The following is a 22,315-nucleotide window of genomic DNA, read 5'->3' as shown; positions in this document are numbered from 1 at the left end:
TTTGGGATTTTGTTTTGTTTTGCTTTTTTTCTCTTTACTCCTATTTTTTAATGAGGATCAGCATCATTAGGGTACCTGCTTGTTTACATAGAGATATTAGCACAGTTTCTTCTTTTGTCCTGAGATTGAAACTCTTGCTCAGATCAAGAAGAGAGATGGCTATCCTTTCACAAACACTGAACATGAGTATATCAAACACCCTGTGTTTGTTTGTACAAGTAGAGCCCTATTTGGCCGAGTAGTGCACCTAATGTTGGTATAGGTATTAGGCTAATCAAGCATCTATTTTGGTAATGGGACCTATAGATTCCTTGCCCAGTGCCAGCTGAATTCAGTAAGTCTTTGCAGATTTATGCTCACCAACATTTTCGCTCTCTAAATACATATTTTCCCGATTGCCTATTTCTTCTTTAGCTTTTCAGTACAGTTTTGAGGCTAAAACTGGCCATTATACATAGCGATACAAATTGTCTTACAAGACTCAGTTTCAAACATGGGCTTGTATTTAAGTTCTTGGTCATCTTAGGAGTGTCAACCTTGCATCCCAGAGCTATCTGTAATAATAACCATTCAAAGTGCAATTTTACCAGGAAAATTTAGCTGCTGTGAGGGATCTCTATATAAGGGAAGCCACGTGTTCTCAGGTTTTAACGAAAACCTTTTCTTTAGGATTATTCCGGTGTATGGTTGTTACCATTTCTCAGTAAACACTGGATGCATAAATCCAGTTTAAACTCAGTTTTGAAGGAAGATTGAAGTGAACTAAGGGTTCAAGCTGAGTGAAATGAGGAAACAGTTTCTGTTCTGAAATGAACGTTTCCATTCACTTACAGGAACAAAGGAAAGAAAAGGAAAAACCACCTGAATTTGACTGAGGACTGGCCCAACTGATGGCTTGTCTGCATGGCAGATACATGAAGCAATTTGCAAAAATTGAGGGGTTTTCCTTGATTTTGTGCTCCAGATCTCGATTTCTGTGGCTTGTTTCTTCTCTATTTTTTCTTGGGTTGGGTTCTAGCCAGTCTTGGGTGGTCAGTCTCACCACCCCTTATGACTTTGCTCAAGTCTTCTCTGCTTATATTTGTATACTATACTGCATAGTAGAAGATCTGGACACAATAAAATTACCTTTGATTCTCCAAAAGGGATAATCCTTTAACTGGCATCACTTACAAGTGAAGCCTTGTTTATATTGATATTTCTGTGTATTTTCTCCCAGTTTATCTCATGACAAAGGATGATGGAATTGAATACACATTTTTCATGTGGTTAGAAATGAGATTTGAGATCCACATCTGGATCCTGTGGCTTCTTTGGCCTTTTTGGAAATTCTTTCCAACACAAAGGTGTTGCAGTATTGAATTAAAAATGACGATTCAGAATTTCCCTATACTGCTCCCACGTAGGGCAAATATTATTGTCTCTGTGACGTGCTGCCTAATTCCTAGGAATAAGAAAATCACCATCATATTGTCTCTGATGTTGTCAGAGCACTTCAGAAGATTTCTAAGCTGACTCAGAGGTTAATCAACATCAGTTTTATGGGAGAGCTATAGAGTCACTTGAGTGCAAAAGCCACAAACATTTGGGCAGAGTTGGTAAACTTCTCAAAACCCGGATCTACCCAGGTCAGTGCACAAGGAGGGAAGAAACTCAGCTCTGCTCATGTTGGCCATCTTATGATCCTTCTCTTCATCAGTTTCAGCTAGGAAACTCAAACTGGTGTGTAATAGTCACAGCACTGAAATCTTCCTTGATAGTTTAGTTTCACTGTACAATGTCTGCTTTTTTATTTTTTTTTTGTGAAAACACAGCAGAAGTTCCTCCTCTCACCCTGCTTCCTGTTTTTCCCACACAGATTTTTATCTGATCGTCCTTGTTACAGCTCTAGGAGACCTAGGTTCAAGTTCCCCGTCTGCCTGTGGAGAGGAGCCTGTATTTGTAGTAAGAGAATATTGTCACTTGATTGAACTGCTGAGGCATTGGCCACTTGGGGTAATGCTGTCTCTGTCTTGCCTATTAATGGCTTTAAAGAAGTGAGGAAGAGGCTCGAAGCTAGTCCCATAGCCAAGTGCTTTTCCTGACTCCACAGGACTGCACAGGAGTTACAGGGATTCAACCAGCAGGGTGCACAAGTAAATCTGAGCTTGCTCAGGCAGAGGAGGGACATCTCTGTGGATGCACAGTCTGTGTGCAGGGTCTCTGTCTGCTGGCTTGGGGGGTAAAGCAGGGTCCTAACTTCACTGAGGAAACATAAACCAAGAGGCTGCCAGATTGAGGTGGGAGATGAGTCTTGATTTAGGACTCTGGATTGTCCTACTAAGTTACCTAAGCATATAACAGCAACATAAATGTCAGTTTAAGACCCTTTGTTCATCAGCTTTCTTGACAGTTGGGTCTGAGGCTTGGACTCTGCCTATATCTGAGCTTCTTCTTCCTCTCTGAAAAAGCCTCCTGATGTGAAGATTGCCTTATCACGACAACCTCAACTCAACCGAGTGTTTGGAGGCATTCTTTAGACAAGATGTTTCCTTTTTATGAGAAAAGAAAAGAAAGAAAAATGGTGAACTAAGGATTAATAGGAGCTTTTCTTCTTAATCTGTTTTGAAGTGTAAGAGACTGCTACCATGTGTAGCTGTTCTGGGTTCAAGGAGGGAGGCAAACAATGCTTGTCAAACTTGACATTAGCTTTTTCTGAGGTGGTACCCCTCAGTTTCCATTGCACTGGCTTGTCCTATTTTAAATTTGTAATGAAAGAAAAAATTCTAAAGCTGGTAATCATGCGCCTTCCTTGTATAAAAACACATCTTGTTTTTATCATCAGTAACCTGTACTACACAAGAGCTCTGACACATGCATTTCAGGATAGATTAGGAATTGCCTGCTCCATTTGCATAACATTAAAATCACTGTCTAGATACACAAAATAAAATGAATACCTTCCTGATTCTCTAGTATGGGCTTGCATGAAAACGATTTTACCTTCCTTTTTTTTTTTTTCATGAATGCAACAGCCCCTCTCTTTATTTAGTAGATTGGAAGAGAAGGATTTGATAGCTGAGTGAGGGGACACCTATGTAATTCATTTTTTCTGGCAGACTTGGACAGCATGCTTACTGCATTTTAAAAAAAATGGGGAGGAAAAATGTAGCAAGAAAGCATATGGAGTGTGTGACAGACTGGCCCTATCTGAGTCCCCATGATTCCTCGCAGCTGCCAAAAGCCAACTGCTCGTCTTTCCAAACCACAGGCTCATGTGGGTAATGAATGATATGATTTCCTCTGTCTTGTGTTTTGTGTTTGTGCTTCAAGAAAAGTAACCACTTCCAAAACTCTACACACTCAGTTAATCAAGAAAGTATTGGCTTTTCTCATCCTACTGAAGTGATTCTTGCAGTGCTGGCAGAAGCAGCTGGAGGCTTCATCTTCTGTCCCATGCAGTGTTCATCATCATTCACGTTTTTCTTGATTGCTTTGGGCTTTATCCTTCTTCTAACTACTAAATAGCGCCCTCATCAACTGAGAAAAAAAGGAAGTGGAGTTCATATAATCTGGTTTCATACTAGTATAAAATGTTTAGTATTTCTTTCTTGGGAAAAGTAATTGCAAGGGAAAAAATGCAAAATCAAGACTTTTTTTTGTTGCACTCTTTTCTATTTAGGACTTTTTAAGTGCTGACTGTATGTCTTTAAGTGTCAGAAATAATAGATGTTTTACCAAGAGAAGTAAGGCTATCCTAATGTTGAAAGTATTCATATACTGATTTCTTATGATTTGAAATAATATACAGTTTATTCTTCAAACAACCATCCTGTAGTCCACACAAAGCCTTTCCCACTATGTTATAACTATAAATTTCAGTCATTCTATGCCTATTATAAAATAGGCTGTTGTTTTTGACTTTAAGAAACCTTAAGTCTGGTTTCCACAAGGCAAGAGATGAAAACTTTGAAAAAACAAAGGAAATGGTAGAACGAGGAGCTGTTCTCAGTGAGGAGTGGCATGGGCAGGAGAGCAAAGATTCTTGTTTGAAAAAGAAATTGCTGAATGATGGAGGCAAGTTGCAAAGGTCCATTGAATATCAGAGCTTACGTTTTGGTAGGCAGTGAGAGATTACAGGCCAGAAAGAATTAAAAAAAACCAAACCCAGATTCATTCCTTTTTTAAGTGATGGAATGAATAGTGAATGAAGGTATCTAGGAAAAGATTTCATTTGGTTAAAGACGCAGGCAAGCATGATGAAATCTGCATCCATGTTCTGAATGAACATGAACTGCAGCTTTTCATGATTCGAAGAAAGAATTTTGCAGTAATCAAGATACAAGGGGATGAGAATTCGGAGTTAACTGTTACCACTGTTGGATGTATACCCAAAATAATTTTTAGAAATGTGAAATAGTTTTCAAGTATTTGCAATAGTCTGAATGTGAAAAACATGAGAGAGTTCTGAGTTGAGGATGAGGGGTTTGGGTGACAGTGTCAGAAAAGAGGCAGGATGCTGATTCGGTGTACTATGATTCAGAAGGAAGTCGTGGTCAGAACTCAAGAGAGAGAAATGACACCTGTTTTGGCACTGTTGAACTTGGGCTTAAGAGAAATATTCTGAAAGGCATGTTAGAGAAGGTTGAACTTTCAGTTTGGACAGAAAATTACAGAAACCAGACAGAAAGATCTGGTTGATCAGTCTGTCAATATGGAATTGTTAGCTGAAGTTTTAACTGGAAAAGCACCCTACATCTTCTTACTTTGGAGGAGGAGTGAGAGGAGAAGAGGTCTAGGACAGATCCCAGAAGCCTGCCCCAAAAAATGGTTAAAGAACAAGAGGGACTTCCAAAAATCATGATGAAACTATGAGGAGAACCTAAAGTCAGCACTGGTTTTGTAGTCATCAAGAGAAAGGAGATAATGCTAAAGGATGCAAACAGGGCAAGAAGGAAAAGAATAAGAAAATTGGCTGTAAAGTGATCATTAGAGATTTTAACCAGAACAGCTGGGGGTGGTGGGGAGAATATCACTATATCCTTGCCCATACTGATAATACTTCACAGGTATCTGCTTTCAGCCACTATGTGAGACAGAATATTGGGTTAGATGGTCCTTTGATCTGACCAAGTTCAGCTGTTCCTAATTTCAGTGGACTAAAAGGTGCAGAAACCAGATTAGACATTCTTAGGGTGGAAGTGGAATACAGGAAATCTTATCAGTGCTTGCAGACAGTACACTCAATGTGCTCAGATATGAAGGGGAAATGTAGGAGGTAACTAGCCAGGCAAGGGAAGTCAAGGATGGGAGAGCCTGCTGTAGAATTGACATGGGAACAGAGGAGATGGATTAACACAAGTAATGAAGGGAGTAAGAGTGGGTGTGAGGGAGATCGAGGGAAGATTTGGTGGATGGAGTTACTGGAGAAACTGGAAGAATTAGAGGAAAATAATTGGAAAATTCCTGTGTCTGTGGGAGTGGTGAAGGAAAGTTGCAGGACATGAAGCAAGTGATGTTATTGGGAGTGTAGAGTGTTCACCTTTGCTTGAACAGGAGTAGCACAGTGAAGTGCAGTTGAAGTCATCTGTTATTTGCCACCCATTTTATTAACAAAAACATGCAATATAAGGAATTTTATGCACTTACAACTTGCAGTTCTTTGGTCAAACAGCTGTACACAGCTGTGACCAATTGCTACAGTGGCCTCAGAATAAGTAAAGAAAGTATGATTCCTTCAATTTTTGGACTTACCTCAAGGGCTGCCAGGTGGGTCTCTCTTCCACTCACCCTGGGGGCTGCTGGATAGGTTCCTCTTCTCAGCAGCAGCAGCAGCCACGACCAACTTTCCCTCTACTAGATCTCCACCTCCCTTATCAGTGGGAGAGTTAGTGCTTAGTCTTGAGCATTCTCCCTCACGAGTTCAGAAATCCAGGGTACAAAATGGATTGACAAGTATTTGAAGGTGTGCATTATACTTAACAATTTCACTGGAAAAAGTATTTTTGGGGATTATTTCCCTCCAAATGGCCTAATTGAATTTTGGAAGCCTATGCCACCATACACTGGCTTTATTTTAGGCAGTTTGAAAATTCCATCCTAGCCAAAAATAGCAGCCTGATGGCAACCTAGCCCTAACAACAGTACCTTACGTTCCCACATAGCAGTCAATCAAATAGTGGCATAAATGCATCAGATGAATTGGAAGATGTTTTCACCTGGAAATACTGGAGATTGAAAATAGACGTTTCCCCTCAAAAGCCAAACTCAGCAGACAGCTTCTTTTGTTTAAGTATTACTGCAGTAGGAGAGAAATGAGAACCCTAATTACATTTCTTTAGAGGGTAACAGTAGTTTTTTATTACTTTACTTAGTTATACATTTATTCATAAGATAAATGAAAAGGTGTGTATGTTCATGAATCTTTTTACTTCCCCTGCCTTAATCTAGTTAATAATCTGAAGTTACTTTATTTTTGTAAAGTGTCTCTATTCTTAAATGTTCAAAATGTGACAGTGCTTCTCATCCTTCTTTCTTTCCCAGATTCTTCATGGAAGAAAAGGCACTGACAGAATAAACATAAAGGGGTTTTGTTAGTTGTTTGATTTTGTATATTTAAATAGCATTCTTAACTTTGCTTTCGTATAAATTTTTTGTTGAAATATTACCATTTTCAGTCTGAGATCTCCCAGGCCAAATTCTCACTTATAATTGATCATACTAGCACTCTCATAGCTGGCTAGTTTGCATTAATAAAGCAGAATTTATTTAGGTTTGGAGGTGGAAAGTTTGGGGTTTATTTGTGGTTGTTTTGGGTTTTTTTTTTAACCTGTACTGGTAATGACAAGAACAACAAGGTGTCAGCAAAAGCTTTTGTATTAAACAATTTCTACATGTGTTTGTAATAGAGAGGAAAAAATATGAAAATTTGCAGATTCTGAAAATGCTGAAGTTCTGAAATAATGGTCAAATTCTCATGTCTGCTCATTTCAAAATCAGGGTATCAGTTGCAATTGAACAATAGTTAGGACACAAAGCTTTAAGATCACAAAACAGGTCCCAGGATTCCCTGGAAATTCATCCCTGTTTTTTAAACATATGCACAAATAAATGCTCCAAGAAGCTAAAAATAACAAAAAAGCAGAAAAAATAATGAGGAATATTCACTGCTTCAGATGAGTTCACCAAGCATCAATCGTTCTGATTAAAAGCTGGGTCATATATGTGGATGTTTCCTATACTTTGCTCGGCAGACGTGAGTGATAGTATTTTTTGAACCTCATATGCAGCATTTTACATGATCAGTTTGACTTTTTTTTTAAAACCCTGAGCCCCACAACTGTTGGAGGCAAGCAAGAAAAGTGTTCTCATTTGCTATATACCCACTTTTATCCAATTATGAGACAAACTTTTCCTCTATGTAAGAATAAGTACTTATTGATTTAAGAAGAAACAGGCATATTGATCCAAAGGGAAAATACACTGTACATGTTGATCAATATTTACCTTGCAGGACAAAACATCCTGGTATTCACTTCAAGGCATCAATATATACATACTACTGGATATTTGTGTCATTAAGTCAGGTAACTGGGCGAGATTTCCATCTAACAGTATAAACTTTCTTAATGATTATTTTTCTAGTCAAATATTAGTCTCTAAAGGGAAGAAGGAGTTAGAGAACCAGAAAAAGAAAAATTGTTCACCTCCCTTGAGATAAATAATACTTTTCATTAAACTCAGCTGATGCCTATCAAGAGCCATTAGACTGATTATATAATTTAAGCACTGAGCAATACTCCAAATTCTTCCTAAAAGCATTTACCTGTACCTAGGTAAAATTGGAAATCTAAGCATAAATGTCTGAAGATATTTAGGTGCCTAGCTTGTAACTAGCTCGATGACAATTAGCTTGTACAAGAATGAGATATTTCCTTTTAATTTCCAAGGATGGAGCACATCTGAGTTCCCAGGACACCTTTAAAAATCCTGTGCAATCCAGGCATCACCAGCTCCTCTCTCTTGCAGCCTTGCTTCAGGCCAGGGGCTTCTTCTGGCTGGAATTCATTGACATAGAGCTAACCATAAATTATACAAAGATAAACTAATTATAGTGTAATGGGGCAGTCATGGTACACATTTTTTTTCTCTGACATTTCTTTTCTGTCCCATAATAGCTCTAACACTGGGTTAATCATTTTTATTTAAATGTTTTCTTTATGGGTAATTTCACCCTAATATCACCCATCTCCATCTTGAGTCTCCTGAGGCGCTCGCTATGAAGGACACACCCAGGGAAGGGGCAGGCTTGGGACAAAGAGAAGCTGTGACAGCTACACAGTTTATGTGTATTCTTGACATGATCAACACCACAATAACAATGTATAATATATGTTGCTTCCGACCAGAATAAATAAAGTAACCCTCCCTTCAAACCACCTTTATTATATCCTCCCATAGGGAATAAGCTGTGGATCCTTTCTGTATGGTTTTGTCCAGGTGGGACACTTCCTAAGCCTGCCTGTAGCTGGAATTCATGTTTAAATCCTCATCACCTTGTGCCTCAGTCACCTTTCACCTTGTCTCCTACCCTTGTCAGATACAAGCCTGTCCTCTCCTGTTCATGTCCATTCAAAATGCTGAAAACATCATTGCCTTAGCACATGGTTTGGGGAATTTTTATCTGCTCTGGGCTCTCCATCCTTGGTTTAATCTAATACTTACTTCCTGTACTTCTGCTAGGAAGGTCTCGTATCCTTGATCACTCTCCCCAGCCTGCTCATTCTCTTTTCCAATCATCATTTTCTTCTTTCAGTGCTGGGAAGGATGTGTCTGTATGTACTATCCCAGATAATTTATTTTCTCCCCTGAACCTATTTTTAGCTGTGGGATAACAGAAACTATACAAATAATACAAAATTTGATAACAACTGCAGTGACTCTGTGCTTCAATCCCTGACCTATTTACTTGCCTGATAGCATCTCACCTCTTCCTTGGGTTCCCTGAGCTGTGTGTAGCTGCTGGTGATCCATTGTCTGACTAAATTTGGTTCATAAACTGTTTGCACACTGCCACGTGTGGAGTCCTAGACCCTGAGTGGCATCTGCTTGTTTTTAGGTAATGCAAATAATAAAAATAATCTGAAATACAGCTTTTTAGAAGCCCAGGCTTACAAAGCTGCTTACCTGCCAAATGGGCATGGCCTGCACCTGGAGGAAGGGAACAGACACGATGTTCCCTACCTATGCTGTGCATCCCCTGGTGTAAACAGCTCTACACTGGGAGTCAGACAGCTGTGTTGGTATCTTCAAGCTAGCATCAGGCTACATGGCAAGGTTTTGGTAGTGGGGGAAGCTGCAGGGATTGCCTTCTGTGAGCTGTCCCTTGTCAGATAGAGCCAGTTCCAGCCAGGCAAAGCTGAGGCCATCAGCAGTGCTAATGGCAGCTCTGGTAAAACATATTTAAGAAAGGGTTGAACATGCTGTGCAGCAGCTGTGAGCAAATGTGAGAGAAGCAGCCCTGCAGACACCAAGGCCACTAAAGAAGGAAGGGGAGGTGCTCCAGGTGCTGGAGCAGAAATTCCCCTGCAGTCCAGGGATAAGATGGTGGTGAAGGATGTTGTCCTCTTGAAGCCCACAGAGGCTCTGAGTGGAGCAGATATCTATCCTGCAGACCATAGAGGACCCTATGAAACAGCAGGTGGATGTGCCCCAAAGGAAGCTGCACCTCATGGAGAGCCCACGCTGGAGCAGCATTCTGGCAGGAAATGAAATGCAGGTCATAGAGAGGAGCCCACATTAGGGCAGGTTTTCTTGCAGGTCCCGTGGAAGACCCAAGCAGGTATAGGCAATTCCTGAAAGACTGCAGCCCATGGGAAGGACCCATGTTGGAGCAGTTCATAAAGTCCCTCCCATGGGAGGGAGTCCTCACTGGAGCAAGGGAACAGTGTGAGGAGGAAGGAGCTGCAGAGATGAAGTGTTATCAACTGACCACAAGCCCCATTCCCCATCCTCCTGCACCACTCAGGGAAAAACGTAGAAGTGTTAGGAGTGGAGCTGAACCTGGGAAGAAGGGGATGGATAGAAGGTATTTTTAGGTTCATGGGGTTTCTTATTTCTTATTATCCTTTTCTGTTATTAATTGGCAATAAAGTAAATTCATTTCCCCAAGTTGAGTCTGTTTCCACCATCATGGAGGTTGGCGAGTGTGCTCTGTGTCCTTCTCTTGACCCATGAGCTTTTTCACCATATTGTCTACCCCTGTCCTGCTGAGAAAGGGGTGTGAGGGACTGGCATGGTGGGCACCTGGCAGCCAGCTAAGGTTAATACATCATGAGCTCACAGCTGGCTTGTCATCTGTCTGGCTCGATGAGAAGGCAGAGAAGCTTCAGTCTGCCCTGCAGAAATCCTCTCACAATGGAATCCTTTATCACACTTTCTGAAATTTTCAAAATGTTTATGGTGTTCTCTGAATACCCTTGTGAAATCATGGCTAGGCTTTGCGAATGAAGATTTGGGAAGGGCTCTACCCACGTTTGTTACAAGCGCGTTGGTGGCTAAAAAAGGCTAATACGAGACAGGCAAGTCCGGTTGCAAAAGGCACAGCAGAAAGATTCCTTAGGCTGTATATTCTGCAGGGCACGATTCTTTCTGCATCGTCTTTTCTCCTCGAGAGTGATCCTGCATGTGTTCTCAAAGGCATCAGCAGTGTTATAGATGGTGTGTCTCCAGACCTCCCAACTGGAGGCCAGAGTAGACCAGTTATGTTGATCAAAGACCAGTTATGTTGATCAAACCCTTGTGAAATAAAGAAGTGTTAACTATGTCGTGTTCTCCAAGGAACCGTGGTACAAGGAGACTGAATGGTTCACTAAAACTGCACAGTGAACACTGTCCAAACCTCTTGCTTGGACTGCAGCAGTAATCTCCAGAGCTTTCGTTATTGCTGCTTGTTATAGAAGACATCTCCCCTTTGGATTCCTTAACAGCAACTTTCAAATGCCATTAAACAAAAAAGGTTTTGAACAAGTGATAAAGATCACGATGATCACAATGATCACTCTGACTACAATGGCACTCTGACCACAATGGCACTCTGACCACATACCTGTTATCATTAACTATAAATAAGATAGTTCAGAGAGGAGATGTACCCTCTCAGGTATATTGAAATACGTTGGTATAGGAAGGGACAAAGATAAGCTTATTTAAAATGGGTTTGTTTCTCCAGACTCAGGGTATTTGGCACATATGTGCAGCAAGTATCAGAAGTTATAATTCATCACTAGCTATACCCAGGGACAGTCTCCTGAGCAAGGTGGGGCCTGTAGAAGATGACAGACCTCACAGACAACAGTGTTGTTTTCTAGGGCCAAACAAGTGTACTTATTATAAAGGTATAAACTTATTAAAACTTATTAAAAGTACTATTAATAGTTTATTCTTTCTGAAAATTGACAGTAACATACTTCTAGATCTTTCTAATCTGAGTTCATTAGAGCTTTGTGATTTGAAAGAAATAGCCAAGAGACTTTAGGAGACGGATTTAAAAGAAAATGAAAAAGTAAACCTCTATGACCAATACGTCAGTTCACTAACACAACTCTCCATTGCTTTCTGCTTCTTAGTAGACAACATTGAAATGACAACAGACTTGTTTCATTTCACCTTTTCCAGAAAATCCAACAGATATCTTCTTTTAAGTTTTTGAATCTGTCCATATGAATTTTTAGGTAGTAACCATATGAGTAGTTGACGAAGAGGATGAGCTGTCCATTTACCAGTCAATTATCATTTTAAATTTCTAATGTCTTCCTTATTAAGTCAAGATTAAGGCTAAGAAAAAATGAACCTATACCTTTTTTCTACTTCTAGCTACTTTCTCCAGTAGGATCAATTTTGGCAGTAGGCCTTCAAAAGAATAATTTGTCAACTCTTAAACAACTTTATTAGTGAAGAAATGCCTGGTTAACAATGTTGATCTTGAAATAGATCCAGTATCTGTCTAGGCTCAGGAACATCTTCATCTCTGCCTGGGTAGATTAGGGCCTAGCCACCGTGGTCTTCATCCTGTAAACAGACAGCTGTAGCACCTCCATGTAATATATGTAAAAAAAAAACCCAAACCCCCAAATTCTTTGAACTTCAGATGCAATGGATAGCGAAAGGAAGTGCGACAAACCCTCTTAATTCAACCCCTTTTGTATACCTAGAAAAGTTTTACTCCACTTTTCCAAAACAAAAATTAGTTGAGAAATTTGCACTGAAGTACAGCTATAAGTTTGGAAGGGATCAGAAGGAATCAGAAGAACTCTTTTTAAATTTAATGATGTCTGAAAAACAGACATCTAATATTTCTAATCACAAGCTCTTGACCAAAACACCATGCTGAAGCAGGGTCAGCCAGAGCAGGTTGCCCCAGACCAAGTCCAGCTGGGTTTTAAATATCTTTACAGATGAAGATCCCACTCTCTGGTAAACGTGTTCCAATATTTGGATGCACACAAAAGAAGTACTTCCTTGTGTTCCGGTGAAATATCCATTACCGATTGTCTCTTCCCTATCAGTGAGCACCACTGAGGAGAACCTGGCTCCCTCTTCTTTTTTCCCTCCCATTAAGTATTTAGATACTGTGATTCCCTTGAGCCTTTTCTTCAGGCTGAACAGTCCCAGCTCCCGTAGCCTTTCCTCATAGGAGAGGTGTTCTAGTCCGTTCATTGTATTTGTTGCCCTGTGCTGGAGTCTGCATGTTTTCTCTCATGTCTGATCAAAGAATCCTATGGATATGTACTAGTACAGAAATGATAGTGGTCCTGTTCTGACGCATTTTAAGTAAGAGAATCACAGAATATGCTGAGTTGGAAGGGACCCACAAGGATCATTGAATCCAACTCCTACCTGGCACAGGACATCCCCAAAAGTTCACACCATGTGCCCAAGAGTATCATCCAAATGCTTCTTGAACTCTGTCAGGCTTGGTGCTGTGACCCTGGGGAGCCTGTTCCAGTGCCCAACCACCCTCTGCATGAAGAATCTTTTTCTAATAACCAACCTAAACCTCTCCTGACACAACTTCAGGACATTCCCTCAGGTCCTGTCACTGGTCACCAGAGAGAAGAGATCAGTGCCTGTGCCTCTGCCTCTCCTCACAAGGAAGTTGTAGACTGCAATGAGGTCTCTCCTCAGTCTCCTCTTCCCCACACAAATAATTTTAAATTTGTAACTCTGACTAAAGCATTTCTGTTCTCAGTTTTGTTGGAAGTCTAGAATAACTGTTGGACTTCAATAGCTGCCTCCAGATGTAAATGGAAGTTAAATTTTATGTATGTTCTATGTAAAACCAGTTACAAAAAATAATAAGCATAAACTAGACATCAACTAAAATACCTGAAGCTCTAGTTCTATCCTAGCTGAGGCTGTTGTTGCTGACGTTAGTGCCTTAGTCTTCTGTAGTCAGAACTTTCTTATTGTAGAAGGAAATTGTGTCCTTCTCTCCCGCCCGACACCAAGGTATTACCGTATGTAACCAAGTCCCTGACAAAACTGATTAGCTTGTGATCAAGAATGTCCCATTTTGCTCAACAGACTAGGCAATTCATGTTGCCTGAGAAGACAGCAACAGCTTGTGATAAAATGACACCTATAAACCAGTATCTCCATGCACTACCTAAAAATAATTAGCAACAATTACAGTGTGTCTACACTATGAAATGGGAGTGCTGATGTGGCTGGTTCCTGTCTCCACCATACTTGTCCTGTAGGCAGACCCACTGGCCAGTTGTTTCTCCAACAGATTCTTCAGGTTACCAAAGCCATCAAAGTGAAAATGCCAATCAGCCAGCAAAACGAGATAACAGGCTGGATGTGAGTGAGAGCTCCTGAATTTGTCCTTGGTCTGTGATTAGCTTTGGTCCAGATGTGACCATGAGCAGGAAATTTTAGAAGGGATGCTTTTCAAACAGTGATATGATAGAATGTGTGGGACTGATGATGTCCTTGGTATGCTCCTTCCCAAGTGTTTTGTGTATGTGTGCATGTATGCTCTCATGAGAGCAAAGAACACCCATAATCAGAGAGTTTAGTTCCACTAAAACTGTAAATACATATAAACTTGAGATGCTCCTTGCTGAATAGCAAATGTGATTCAACTTCATGGTTACACATCAGTCCATCAACAGTCATACAATATGCACCTGTCCTTGATGATAAAAACGTCTGCAGTCTGCAGTCACATTCAGCCTATTACATTTCCTTACTGTAAAGTATTCTTCTAGTGTAAAAAAACCCAAACAAACAAAAACCCACAAACAAACTAAACCCCCTCTCTTTGTATTTACTATTCCTTAAAAGGAAAGGAGTTAACAAAGCCATTGGTGACATACACATTAATATCTCACATACCTGATCATCTGTCATCCCCATTTCCTTGCATTGTTACAGCAATTATTTATCTTGTGTTTGTGTTAGTCTCCATAACACACTAAGATTTTCTCTGGCTTCTTGGTAAGAAACTCACAAAGAAAGAACAGAGAGGTTGAGGCACAGAAAACCATAAGGAGGGACTTCCTAACTGTAAAAAGAAGACTTAAAAGAAGTTAGTGGAAAATACACAGACTCGAGAGAGCAAGAGACTTGTAGTTGAGTTCAGGGAAGTCAGCTGGTGAAGAAAAGTTATGTGGGGAAAAAAAGTGCAGAGGCAATTGCCTGAAATGCTTACACATAAATGAGAAACGAGAATGATGGGAGAGATCAAGTAAAGGGTAGTGGGAAGCCGATGTAAGGTAAGCTGGGAGAAAAGTGAATAATAAGTGTGTTGCAACAGTGGTTGAGAAGTCATTACGACAATGCAAAGAGGAAAATTATGTGAACAGACCGATGGGAAAAAAAGATTTTAGTGGTGATATTTCCCATGATGTGTAAGGAGAGGAAACCATGGAACTTTGAGATGCTTTTGAGGTAAAAGCCTTAGAGCTTTACTAAGAGGTGACAGAGTTCTTCTCTAAAGTTAAAAAATCTGAGACTACAGTTTAATGGATCAAAGATTCTAAACAAAGAAAGATCTATTAAATGTTAGACATTATGTGGAATCAGAGCAACGATCTGTATTTCCTATGTTGTCTTCAAATAGCTGCCAACCAACTGTTTAGTGTGAGGTCCATGATATTTTCTTAGGTACTTGTGGCACTGCAAAGTGTGAAGAGCCTTCTTAAGAGCAAAATAGTCCTGTGAGGGGTTTCTCAGGGTGAGAGAACAGCTACGATAAGGATTGTGAAACAACCTGGTCATACTTGGCATTATAGTAGAAAGCATGGTTTGAGGGAGATTTCTGGCTGTAGAAGACAACATCCATTACCCTTTTGTGCCTCTAACATGTTTCTAATAAATCTTCACTATCCTCATCTTGATCAGAACTTGTGTTTTCCAAACTGAATGAGAACTACTCACCCAATAGGTTCACAATCCCACAACAAAGCCTCTGGACACTCTGCCCAGGTAATTCTCTGAATAATTAAACATAATTTTTTTGGTGGAAAGGCGAGAGAAGCACCTGCCTGGCACACTCCAGCTGTTGCACCTAACACGTTCTGTGTTTAACACTTTTCTATTGGTTCTCAATTTGCAAAAATTTTCTGCTGTACTTTTGTATTTAATTATCAGCACCTGTCTGGTAACGGACTGAAGCAGCACGAATGTGGCATGCTGACCGTTTTGAGGATTCCAGTTGGTAAGACTGCTGTAGGAAAGGAATAAATGGTAAATGATAATACACAGCAGTAGAAATATAGTACCTCCTGCATTAACAATTTCTATTTGTATTTAAGAACAAATCCGAAGGAAATCATTCACTATGCAGCCTTGTTAGATGCTTCCCACTGTAAATCTGATAACAATGGAAAAGTCTCTTAAGTAGATTTTGCCTGCGATAAGATTTAGCTGGCAGTGAATTAGACAACTATAAGGCCACTCTTTTTTTTTTTTTAATCCAAAATTCCCGATAATGTCAGTAGAAATAGTGCAAGAAAAGGCTTGTAGAATGTGGCTCCTCAGGCAAGTGCCTAAGTGTATATCTGCAACTATCCCTTAACAGATCTTTTCAAAGTAGTTCTGGGCTTGGTAAGCATCACTGGGACAGTGGACCTCCCTTCAGAATGTCCACTGCTGTTCTCCCAGCAAGAAACTTGCTGTACATGAGAACAGTTTGCCACCAGTGAGCTCAGTGCTGCCGTGGCTGTACTGCTGCTCCTTCTCCAGGGCTTCAGCCTTAAAAGGATCTTCCATACCATCTGCAGAGAGCTCCTACGAGCTGTTAACAAACCTAAATGCAGTGGGTTGCAGAAGATCCTTTACAATTCACAAGATTGGACTTTAGCAGACTCAGCTCACACACGTCTAGCAACTCAATTCTGGCCTTAACATTTGTATCAAATGTTTAACGAGACATCGTGGCTTCTGCAGTGTGAAACCTGCCTTAAAAAAATACATGCCAAATCAGTTCCCCCTTGGTGCGCTGGAGTGCAGGGGCCCTATGGCAGCTGAAGCACAGGAGAGCAGCAAACACCTGCTGAAAGAGCTATTTCCCAGTGGAGTGTTGGTCCTTTCACTCCAAAATATCCAAAGGCATGTATCTGTGGAAAGTTGCTGTGTTCCCTTGAGTTAACCAGCTTCTGCTTCTGAAGAAGGTGTGACCACCTGTATTCCCAGTCCTGCTGAGGCTGAGCTCTTTGTGATTTGCTGGAGAAAGGTAAGGTCTACTAAGTACATGGTGGCACCTTTTAATGGATCTTTTGTGGATATTTTTTAAATCTCTTTCTTTTTACTGCCAGGGTGTGATTCCACTGGCCAAATGCACTTGAATCCCTGTATGCAAACCTGCTGGAAGACATGGGGGTCTTCTGGAATGATATGAGGAGAATTTTCCCCCAAGTTTCAACACTATCAAATCCATAAAGTCTACTTATAAGTTATAGTAGAAAGAGGGTTCTGCATCTCTTTAAAGACACAGTGTGAAAAATAAAAAAATTGGGAAGCACAAGGTATACTTGGTTCATCTCAAACATATCCAGATACTACCCTAGTTCGTGAAGAACACAGCAATCACGTCTGCAGAGCCTCTCTGAGAGAAGGAGTGACTGAAATAAATCCCCAGGTATAGTCCTGCCATTCGTGTTCTAGAAGGAGGACAACTTAGCCTCGGAGACCTAATTTTGCTGTACAGTATAAGCTTTTAATAAGTAGTAGACAATTTCAAAGAGCTTGTGTTCTAAGCTCCTGGTCTTTCCAATGCTTAAATGCTTGCTTAACTTTTTGGCTCTGAATTGTCCAGTTGAAGCCAATGCGATTACTAACATGCACAAAGTTATGTCTAATTTTTTTCTCATATGGGAGCAAATATAAAGATAGGATGTGAGAAAGGAAGTATTATTATCCTCATGTTGCAGACGAGAAACTGAAGCACAGCAAAAAAAACCAAAAAAAAATCCTGATCCTCCACAGAGTGTATATCTGCTTAACTATCAAGCATAAGTAATTTCCATCAGGTTTGCCGTGCCGTCTGGTCTGAAGCATAAGCATTTCAGTGACTGTCTCTGCCACCGATTTTAAGTAAGTTGCTTAAGTTCTGGTCCGGTGGTTAAATTCAAGTGCTTAAAAAGCGTGGGACGCGAATGCCTGTGTTGAAGTACAGGAGGATGATTTGAGCCCTTAGCCTGAGCTCTGGAGCGTTACAGGTGGATGTGTGCAGCTGACGCCCTGTGACTCCCGGCCGCATCGCTGTGCCTGGCCGCTGCCCGCCGCGCTGGGAGACCCGCCTGAGTCCGGTGCTCGAGCGCCCGGTGGGGCGGCGCGGAGCCCGGCCGCTCTCCCCCTCCTCCAGATGCGCGCAGCCGGCGGGGCGCCCCGGTAGCAGGTACCTCGCTAGGTAAAGCCCCTCCGCCCCGTCGCCGTCCCAGGCACGGCCTCGACCCCGGCCCAGTTCCCGGCGGGGCGGGGGCGTGCGCGGGTGCTGAGCGGGCGGGGGCCGCGCGAGGCGGGCGGGAGAGCGGGAGCGGCGGGGGAGGGACCGGGCGCCGAGCCTCCGCCCGCGGGGCAGCGCCGGCACATGGAGCGGCGCTGCCACTGCTGCCGCCCGCCCCGGCCTCGGCGTAGCAGGTACCGCGGGGCGGGGGGTCCCGGGCGGGCACTAGCCCCCGGGGTGGCGGGTCAGCCCCGGGCGGCTGCGATGCGCGGGTCAGGAGGGCTTGCCGGTAGCGTTAAGTGTGAGACTGCAGAGCCCGGTCCCGGTCCTCCCATCCCATCGCATCCTATCTGTTTCTTCCCCTTCTCTACGTCCCACCCGCTTTCTTTTTTTTTTTTTTTTTTTTTTTTTTTAGTTTGGAAACATTGATCCGCAGCTTGTGTGTAAATCCAGGCGTTTTTGAGTGCTTCCTTAAAATTTTAGAGATGAGTAGCCATGAGGAGATGGCCGGGAAGGGGGTGTACATTGACTCAAGTGCGGACCGGTGCTGTGTTTGCCTCCTCGAGTCAGCCGCAGCACTTCGGTTCATTCAAAGCACGAGTTCCAGTTGCTTGCGCCCGTAGTTTGCAGAGGGGAGGCAGATACGGAGGTTGTCAAAACTGTTAGGAAATATTAAAATTAGCAGCCCCAGTGCGCCTGAGGGGAACGGCATTAGAGGAGAAGTTGCTGACTTCCGAATAGCGGTGCTACCAGAAGTTTTCCTCCTTCCCATACAGCCTGTCACAGCTGGAGGTTCTCTTTCACCCTGTTCCGCAAAGTTACCCTCTCTGTGAAGGGACGGTTTCGCTCCGTAGTCGTTGTTAAAGAAGATGTGCATAGTTAGAAACTGTGTTTGTGAAGAAACGAGTTCCCACTGCAGCAGTCCGTTCTAAGGAAACTTTTAATTTTGTGCTTGAAGAAACCTGATTACTACTTGGATTACTTTTCTACCTTGGTTTAGAAGGTATGGTAATGCTGCCAGACGTTTTGCAAAGTATTCTGCTTTCAACATTGTTAAAAGTAAATAATACCGTGTCAGAAAATTTTGTAGTGTATCATTGCAAATTATCTCAAAAAATGAGATTTTTGTGAGAGTCAAGAATTTTTAGACTGGTATGGCCACTGGCTTAAGGTGTATAAATTATTGTAGAGGAATATAATGTTGTTTCTTTTTACTTTTTATTTCTTTTTTTTATTTCTTTTTTTTTTCCTTTCACTGAGTCTGCTTACACATGTAAGTGTAAGCAGTATTTTCAAAGGACTTTGTGTTGGGATCGGAAGTTAAAATTAGATCTTCCTGACTACTTGTTTTTCTTTTCAATATCTGCATGCCACCAAAGCTACATCTGTATGTGTTTACTGTCCAGATGTCCAAAAAAACCCCAAATGAAATAAACCAGGTATATAACCCTGATTATTTTTCATTTGTTCACATTAGCAGCCTATTTGCCAGACTTTAATAGTTTTGTTTTAAATTTTGAAGCTGTAATGCATTGTAAGGTCCAAATCCTTTAAAAGACGCACTCTGTTAGCTTCGGTTGACTGCTCACATCAATTGTAACTCACATGCATACTGGAGTACCATGTAGTATGACTCTCTATTAAGCATTAGAAATTATCATTGAAATGTAAAGAAAAAGCATATTAATATACTGCATTTAGAAATAGGTACTAAAATTCCTTTCAAATACTTTGAAAGACTTTATCTGAATAATCAGCTAAGCACAGGGGCACATTCTGAGTTGCTTGTGGCACTGGTCTCTCACCTTACTGGTGAATTGCATAGTTTAAGGTGTTTAGAGCCTTAGTGAAATAGAAAAATGAAGGATGAGATGACATTCTTGTATGAAAATGTAGTTGCTTCTGAATTTTCCAAACCACATTTTTGCCCTTAGGTAACTGTTTATTTTTTGTTTTTTTCTCTACTGAAGGAAATTGTAAGTCCAAAAAGTGGGAATGGATTTGTTCATGTGATGCCCAGTATTCCTCTTCATGGGTCAGTATAACAGTAGCATGCAGTAGTTGGTACTAGATTTTTTTTCCAAAAGGTGTCATTGCTTGCAAGCAGAAGCTTCTTTCTAATATTGGTATGCTCTGCTTTGATTTTGACTTAAAAATGTTTGTCTAAAACCAGAATTAAAAGTACAGGATATAATGCTTACACAGACCTATGCCCTCCACCCTTTCAAGATACCTCAATCCCTAGAAAAGCTCTGCCAAGTTTTAGTTGAATGGCTGTATGCCTTATGCCTTTATCAACGCTTGAAGCTGATGCCTGGGGATATGAGAAACTAAGTGTAGACCAGGTGCAGGACCAAGAGCTCTTAAAATGAGAGTTGTCCTTATCATGGCTGTCCTTAGGAGAACTGTGGGGGGGGAAGTGTCCCAAATACTGCAGAGCTCTGCAGTTTACTTAGTTCACATTTCTATTGCCCCAGACATACATCCAACCTTAAAGGTTTTCTCACAAGTATTAATATTGGTGACTATCTGTGTGCTCTTTTTCTTTTTCCTTTTTTTTTTTGAGTAAACCAAAGCTCAGAACTTGATATACTGTAAGTTTAGAGTGAAAATAGAAATAGAAATTTTATCCCTAATGACAAGGTAAATTTAACATAAAAAGCCAAGGAGAAATCAGGTTTATCCACTGAGTGAGAAGACTGACCAGACAGAAGTCAATGGAAGTCTGGTGCTGGTCATCCTCAACAGCCAGGATTTCAAACCTAATGCACTGATACCTGCAAGAGTCCTCTACCTACTGGGTATGACTTCCAGGTGAAATGACAGGAATGCAGAGGCATGATGTGAAATTGTACTAACTGTCCTATTTCAGTCAGAAAGGACTGGTGGACCCTGGTATTTAAAGAGGTAGAAAGATCACAAATCACTCTGGGCCAATGTAATAATGGGAAGACAGGGGAGAGGACTCTTATTTCTTTGCCCTTCATGGCCACAGTAACTGGAGAAGCTTAGACACTGTTCCTTTGTGCATCATTTATCCCAGCAGAGTATTTCTCAGGGGGGCTGCTTAACTCCAAGTGAGCAAAGTGAGTTGGTGTATTTTTAGTAGGTCCCATACTCAGGACTTGCAGTAGAGACAAGCTTGTCATACAAGCTTGACTTTCCACCTCTGCTCCCGGCTGCCAGTGCTTCCTCTGGGAATGATCTGGTTGCTGCTTGCCTTACATAAGCATGAACAATACCTTTGTCATTTTTGTTATGTGCAGTGTACAGTAAAAAAATGCAATAGTCTCCATCTCGTCATTACTATAGTAGTTTTACTTTCCCTTGTAGACCTTAATACGAAAAACCTGGTCTGCCTGCCACTTCCACTGCATAGCAATGCAGAATTGTAGCTGGAGAATCAATTCACAGAGTTTTACAACAATGCAAAACTTCTTTCTCATCATTAAAATTGGTAATTTCAAAAGGAAGCCAAAAGCATTTCCAGGCATATTTTATTTGAGCTTAGGTACTTCTTACACTAACACCACAATCTTGCAGAAAATGAGGAAATGGGTCCAGTCTGTATTTCAGCAACCAAAAACAAGGGCATAATGAATCGTATGCTGTTCTGGCAGATCATTTTTGGCAACGTTCTCTTAAAAAGTCCAGAGGATATCAAAAGTCGTGGATCACAGGCTTATTGTGTGGCTCTTTGTCAGGAAAACTTCCACTGAAGACTTGTGTGATTTTTTTTTCCTTCTCTTTTATGTGCAAGAAGAGCTGGGTCCATTGTGAATTTTATTGTTTTTTGGTCAAGATTCACATATGTACTTGATTACATTTTGACCAGTCATTACTTTCTACTGTTATTAAAAGTAATAGAATTAGACCAAAGAAAACATAGTAAAGTAGTAGAATGTAGTGTAGGAGTAATGGGATTTTTGGAAAAAGTTTTCATCCTTATGAGAGTACGGCAGGATGCGCTGCTGGCACTGTAGTGGGCTCCCCTGGAATTCCCCTCCCAAGTGACAAACTCCACTTTTCCAGCAAGTATAAAATCAGTCAGAAAGAAAGAAGAATACCAGGCATACATTATGTCACTTGAGGAGTGGAAGGTAAGAGCTCTGTTCATTTTTTTCTGGGACTATGATTCTTTAGGAAGCCTTTTGAATGCTTGCAACTCAGTGCAAGAGTCAAAAGAGGAAAGACCTATTCCTCACTGGCATTTTTTCTATAATCCAAAGATTATTTTTGCTCCCCATCCCAACGCTGGAGGGGAACAGCATTTAGATATAAGTGTGAATATCATCTGAAGCAAGGCAGGCAGCCTCAGTCCTGTCAGCTTTATGGCAATTTTTAAACGGGAGGCTGCATTAAATATCTTCCAATCATCCAAAG

General features: G+C 41.2%; 1 protein-coding gene across 10 annotated transcripts in view; it reads left to right on the top strand.

Moving 5' to 3' along the window:
* IKZF1 (IKAROS family zinc finger 1) overlaps nucleotides 1–22,315 on the top strand; it is a 108,505-nt gene that overhangs the window by 22,121 nt on the left and 64,069 nt on the right. Inside the window, exon 1 of one of the 10 annotated variants that reach the window (XM_027680744.1) lies at nucleotides 18,068–18,126. The exons of 8 other annotated variants lie outside the window; for them this stretch is intronic. The gene's annotated coding sequence lies outside the window, so the exon portion shown is untranslated. Of the gene's footprint in view, nucleotides 1–18,067; nucleotides 18,127–18,711; nucleotides 18,936–22,315 lie in introns of those variants that run through there. One more of the 10 variants, XM_027680734.1, reaches the window with a different exon arrangement.

Source organism: Neopelma chrysocephalum, unplaced genomic scaffold (assembly GCF_003984885.1).
Source record: "Neopelma chrysocephalum unplaced genomic scaffold, ASM398488v2 Primary Assembly neopelma1_22b, whole genome shotgun sequence".
Lineage (NCBI taxonomy): Eukaryota > Metazoa > Chordata > Aves > Passeriformes > Pipridae > Neopelma > Neopelma chrysocephalum.
Note: the sequence above shows the minus strand (reverse complement) of the source record. Positions and strands in the feature narration are given on the sequence as shown.